This window comes from Hermetia illucens, chromosome 2, assembly GCF_905115235.1.
Source record: "Hermetia illucens chromosome 2, iHerIll2.2.curated.20191125, whole genome shotgun sequence".
NCBI classification, from domain to species: Eukaryota; Metazoa; Arthropoda; class Insecta; order Diptera; family Stratiomyidae; genus Hermetia; species Hermetia illucens.
In genome coordinates, this window is record NC_051850.1 from 157,713,819 (window position 1) to 157,720,191 (window position 6,373).

Genomic DNA, 6,373 nt, shown 5'->3' on the forward strand with positions numbered 1-6,373 from the left:
GGGCTTTTAAACTTAATTTTTTGGATTTTGGTGGTTTTTTACGGCTTTTTTTATGAATAAAAAAAAACGACCCGTCCGATTGCAATTATCCTAGTTTGTGGACCGTAGAAATATGTATTTAAGAAGTCGTGAAAATTTCAAAGAATTTGGTTGAATAGATTTTGAGCTATGGTGGCAGCCGATTTTCAAGATGCAGTTTCGAGAAAAACGCATTTGAAAATTTAAATGTGATTATCAACAGTAAAATTTTAACTCACCATTAATCTGCTATACCTGGTCCATAGAGAGCACCTTCGGTTTCTTCAAATAAGTCTTGTAAGACCGATTGTTGCTATCTGGTTTCAATTCTGGCTCTTTTAGCGGGGTCAGTCGATCGTCGTTCGGCGTTCATTATGGCGGTCGACATAAACCTGACATATGTGACCAACATGACATCCCATTGTCACTAGGATTTTGAGAACACTATTGAATCCTTCATTGAAAATAATTACAGCTAGAAAAGTGGTTATTTCTGCGACCTTGGCCCCAGAATGAAGGTGTTTAGGAGCGAAAGTCCAGATCAATGCATTTAACGACTCATTGTTATTCTGGGTCTCTGCTCCTAAACATCTGTTCAAGAGATCATCTCGTGGCAAATTTTCGTAGATTGGTTTGATGACTGTTTGAACTTCTTCAGTCAAAGGTGCCTTCTCGTGGTGGAAATTATCCAGTTCTCCTTTAGCTTCCGATTTGCACCATTTGCACCAACTGTCCTCGCCTGCTGGACAATTTTGATGCAGAGGATTTTCGTCTGCAGAACATTTATGGAAGAAAGTTGCCCAAATTTCTTGCTTCATTCCTTCTATCAAATTTGCGTGTCGACGAATAGCTAACCCAAAAAATGTCGCGAGGTCGTTAATAAACTTATCAGTAAGTTTTCCAGCTCCTTTTCCACCAATGCCTTTGTGATTCTTCTTTGCATTTCTAAGCCGCGTTCCCATTCTTTGCTCGACATGTCCTACGCATTCCTTTTTTACTACTACGTATATTTTATTATTTGCAGAAATTTGCAGAAATACCGGAGAAAACTCCAGCAAAATGGAATATACAATATACAAAACTTGTCGCAATTGGAACATCCAAGTTCATGCTTGCTAAAAGTTTCTTTGCTGATGTTGATGCGAAGTCCTTTTTTCTTCTCTGATAAGTATCGATTCCCATGAAATACTCGTTTTTTAGTGCGATCATGACGTTGAACGTTAAAGCGATCTGCTTTCGTACAATCCATTTAAAAAAATCACTGAACACACAAACAGCACAATAATTACAACAAAATATAACTGAGTATAGCTTGAAAGCCTTTCAATGCTCACTCTAGACTGGATTATCCTTTTAATTCCAAACAGCAAATAAGTTTAGACAATTGATTGGTTTTCCAACTTTTTATATTTATACCTTTGTTCGAATTTATAAGGCTCAGGTAGAAAACTAACAGGTAAAAAAAGATTCGATGCTCGTTCTCATCGAGTACTCTAGCCGCGGCTGCAAACTCCTTACCTATTTAACACTGTAATTTCTGAACGACTCGGAATATCGGAAAATCCCTTTGCCCAATTTATGCAAAAAAAAATCGACTTCTCCAACCCGACACACGGGATGACCCCCTTAAGGGGTCGAAGCTCTCTAACCCTGCGAGAAACAGCGGACGCAACAGTCAAGCGACTACCAAATGGTGATCCTTTTTAAGGCTGGTATCAGTGCCCTTCTTATTATGCACGTCCAGAATTCACCGCCTGAATCTACTGTTAATCACAATGTGATCAATCTGATTACTCGTATCCTACCGATCAGTTGAAACCCACCCGACCTTATCGCAAGCTCCGTGCCTTTCCAAACCTTTCGGCAGTAACGTCATCAAGACGGTGTTTCCCGATGATTGGTTGTCAGAGCCCGCCTTGGAGCTCTTGGATTACCAATCACGAACACAGTGTCATCTTCAAGAAGTCCATCCTGTACGGAATTCAGTTGCTCATAGAGAGCCTTCTCCTCTGCACATTTTTACCCTAACTATGATAGCATAAGCAGCTTAAAGTCGTTCAAAGTTTTGGTGTAAAACAATACATTATTAAAATCGATTCAATGTCTGTCTGTCAGTCTGTCTATCTATCACACTCGATTTACTCGTAAACGACTGAAACTATAATATAGTCACAAAATTTGATGGAAAAATGTGGTCTGTGAGTCCCTTTATATGCAACGAGTAGCCACCTTTCGCACTGAACTTAAGGGAGGGGCTTCCCATAAATGCTGAGGGGGGTATACATTTTTTCTCAAAATATGTTTATGTGGGGTATCAAATGAAAGGGCTCGATTAGTACTAAATGAACCAGTGGGGAGTGAAGGCTCAAAATGTGTGCCCCAAAAAGTGTAACAGATCTCGCTCTCAGAACTTATGCAACCGAAAAATCTAAAAAAATCATAAAGGGAGTATAGAATCTAGACATGAAAATATATTCCATTCCGATATCTGCTCAAATAAAATTAATGATAGCATATTGTAGTACTGATGAAGGGAAGTATAGGAGAAACAGTCCGTGCAATTCATCGGCTAACAAATCATAAGTCGCCAGGAGCCGATGGAATTACAGCCGAATTGGTTAAATATGGAGGCGACCAGTTACACCAAGTTGTTCATCAACTTGTGCTCAAGGTATTGGACAGCGAATTAATGCCTGACGATACATAAAAAGGAGATATCACACAGTGCAGCAATTATAGAGGTATCACGTTTTTGAGTACCATCTATAAGATATTCTCCACTATCTTGCTAGGTCGGATAGCCCCATACGCCCAGAACATCATTGGCCCATACCAAAGAGGCTTCACTCCAGTCAAATCAGCAACAGATCAGATTTGCTCTCTGCGGCAAGCGATGGAAAAACTGTTGGAATATGGACAACAGTTGCATCATCTGTTCATCGACTTTAAAGCCGCCTATGATAGCATAGCCAGGGTAAAACTGGATACAGCCATGAGAGAATTCGGTATCCCGACGAAATTAATAAGACTGACTAGGCTGACCCTGACCAATTCGCAAGGCCAGATAAAAGCAGCAGGATCACTCTCAAGACCATTCGACATCAACAACGGTTTACGACAAGGGGATGCCCTATCATGCGTCCTCTTTAACCTGGCCCCCGAGAAAGTGATCCGTGATGCTGAGGTAAATGCAAGAAGTACGATCCTCTTTAAGTCCACCCAACTATTGGCCTATGCTGACGATATCGACTCATGAGAAGAACCATCCGAGACGTATAAACTGCAGATCGAGCAGGCGGCAATTGGGGCGTGATCTTGGGCTGCACATCAATGAAGGCAAGACAAAATATATGGTGGCGGAAAGTCTATAAGGGCAATATCTATGGTAGAAAAAGAAGACGAGGCAGACCCTGCCTGAGATGGAACGGTGACGTAGGTCAGGACGCCAGACAGTTTTTAGGGATACCGAACTGGTGGACCTCGGCGCAAATCCGAAATGTCTGGAGTTCCTTATTAAGGCAGGCCTATACCGAATACCGGTTGCTCCGTTGTTGATGATGATGAATATTTGTAAAGTTCAACAATTGAAAGGAAAGACAAGTAATTGGCCATACAAAAAACACAAAGCAAAAATAAATTTAAAACTATGTAGCTTTCTCCTACTACAATATATTTCAATAATTAGTAAATACGTATTTCGAGAGCTACTTGCTTTTTTCCTTTTAAGCTACCTATTTAGAAGGACTACAAGTATAGGAACGATAACTATTTTTTACAAAGCAAAAATGTTACAATAAGGAGAAACCCTTTAATGCGTGAGGTAATGAGATGCAATTTCATCACACTTAGACTTCAATAGGCCGGCTGCAAATAGAAAATACTTGAGTCGAGAACACTCAAAAGGGAATTCAATCGGGAATCCGCTACAAATGACTGGAGAAGCGAGGCAACACATACAAATTCATCATTGCTGGGTAAAAGGATGTACTTGTTGAAGCAGTATCCTGTTAAAAGCCCTACTAAGGTTTTCATGTCCCACTTCTTAAGGGACAACAAAAATGCCGCTCTCGTGACCCTCGGCTCTTTCACAAGGATTTTCGCCTGCCGGCAAGAGTCCAAATTTCTCCACTCGGCTGCGTGAATCTTGCAATTTCACCCTTCAGAGTAGATTTGACAGTGGATGGCCCCACCTGACGTTCCTAGTGAACATATCTAGTCTAGTCTTCCTAGCGTTCACCGTGAGTCCACTGCGGAGGCGCCAACAGCAGGATATCCATTACCAAGAGCCATAACAGTGAAAATAGAATCCCTCCCTGTGGGCAGCCCCTAAGACATCCTGCTTCAATAGACTTCTGGCCGACCAATATGTGGATTTTTCTCCACTCTAGCATGTGCAGGATTCAACTGATCAGCAGCGGTTCGATTCCATGCTGTCTTGTCGCATCACAAATTGCCGCGAATGAGGCATAATTGAAGACACCTTCGATCTCCATGAATGCGCCTAAGGCGTATTCTTTTTCGAACATCGCCTTTTCAATTTTTCCCGTAAGTTCATGGAGTGCTGTCTCTGTGGATTTGCCTTTCTGGTAGGCGTGTTTCATATGGTGAAGTGGCCACTTAGCATGTGTTATGAACCGATCTACTAGTCTATCTAGTACTTTTAGTAGAAAATACGTTAGACTGATCGATCGGAAGCTTTTTGCGTCTGTGTAGGTGGGTTTCCCTGGTTTGGGAATGAATAACACCTTCATATCACGCCAGTTAATTGGAATATAAGCATGTACTAGCCATGTGCAATATATATTCCGAATATGTAGCCCAGGGCATCCATTCCTCCTATTACTAGCGCAGGAATGATGACATCCGGACCAGCAGACTTATATCTATGGAACAAGTTAAATGCCCATTTTACTCGCTCCAGTGATACTACTTTGCATGCCAGATTCCAGTATCTCGGTTGAGGGCTGTATGCACCTGTTAGCCCCGAGATTAAATTTTGGATGCTGCCTGGGAAGTGCACTTCAAGCAAATGGTTTGCCGTTTCTTCATCGCTTTCAGTGCACCTCCCGTTCTGTAAACGTAAATAACCCAGTTTCTGGCTACGTTCCTTGACCAGAATCCGATTCAGCTTTGAGGTTGCCTCAAGAGAGTTAGTCTCTTCGCAAAAGCGTCTCCAGGATGATCGTTTAACCGATCTTATGCTCTTCTTTAGAGCCTTTTGTGTCTCTGTATAGCGATTCCAGCTAGCGCCGGAATCACACTTCAGGGCACGACTGAGGAGCTTCCTTGTCGTTCTTCTCTGTTTTGCCCAATCCGAGTTCCACCATGGTGTTTTGACTTTCTTTGGGGTCTTGAGTGGACAGCTTTCTTCGGAAGCTTCTCTCATGCTAGATGTGATCACCTGAGTTGTCTTCTCAATTCTAGCAATTGATTTGATGAGCTTCCCAAGGATCGTGACTCGGGCGCTCAATTCTATTTTATACGTCACCCAATCTGTTTTCCGCGGATTCCGAAATGTAGTGGTTGGAGGTGGATCCATGCCCATTACGAAATCAATGCGTCTGTGATCCGAGTGTGATAACGTTTGATACTCTTCACTCTCTGACCAGAGCCGCGATGTCAGGGGATGCCACCGTGATGTCGATGACCTCTCACCTGACCACGTTGAAGAAAGTGGGTTCATTATCCAAATTAAGGATCTGCAAATCGGTTCCTACTAGATATTCAAGTAGCACCGATCCTCTTGCATTGATGTTGGAACTTCCTCAGCATATGTGGTGAGCGTTGACATCACATCCTGCTATTACCCCCCGTGCCTTTACTTTCGGCATATTGGATAGCTCTGATGAATGTTCCACTAGAAGCGTCTTCGGCGTCATAGGGGAAATATGCCGAGCACCATAGTATCTCTTTATCTCTCTGTTGACTTTTTAGTTTAGCCGATGTTGTGTCGCCTTCACATAAGTCGTTAACCAAATTAGCCTGGAAATCTTGTGAGACTACCATGCAGGAGCGAGGTCGATCATTTCCATTGGCATACAACAGGTGAACATGTTGGAAGTTTAGGCCCCTGACTTCCAAATTCCTCTCAAAGGTAATTGATAAGTTTTTCGGAAGATTGTGTTGAGCCCATGTTCAACTGAATCCGACAGTTGGAATTAATGTAATTTAGTTAGAGAAATGCTTTATCTCGTGGTGTTCTATGTTCTCCTAAACACATTGTACGTTTCCGTTTGACATACTCATCCAATTCTACGTTGAAAATAACCCCAAGTAAAACATTCAACTTCCAGTTTTACACAATTTTCTTTTGGCTACGGTTCATTGACTCAAGCTGATAAAAGCTAATCATAGT